This window comes from Brassica oleracea, chromosome C2, assembly GCF_000695525.1.
Source record: "Brassica oleracea var. oleracea cultivar TO1000 chromosome C2, BOL, whole genome shotgun sequence".
NCBI lineage: Eukaryota > Viridiplantae > Streptophyta > Magnoliopsida > Brassicales > Brassicaceae > Brassica > Brassica oleracea.
The window spans coordinates 51,472,638-51,472,869 of NC_027749.1; the positions used below are offsets into that span (position 1 = coordinate 51,472,638).

Genomic DNA, 232 nt, shown 5'->3' on the forward strand with positions numbered 1-232 from the left:
CTGAATTCACTCAGTACAAGAAGTGTAGACTCTCTCTGGTGTTAGCTGATCGTTCAGTGAAGTACCCTGTGGGCATCTTAGAGGACCTACCTGTGAAGATTGGAAGGTATGAGATACCTACAGATTTTGTGGTGCTTGAGATGGGTGAGGAGGATCACGACCCATTGATTCTTGGAAGGCCATTTTTAGCTACAACAGGAGCAATTGTTAAGGTGAAAGAGGGCACGATTGA

The 232-nt window shown here is 45.3% G+C and overlaps 1 pseudogene; it reads right to left on the reverse strand.

The window, feature by feature from the left end:
• LOC106324570 overlaps nt 1-232 on the reverse strand; it is a 2,784-nt pseudogene that overhangs the window by 2,214 nt on the left and 338 nt on the right.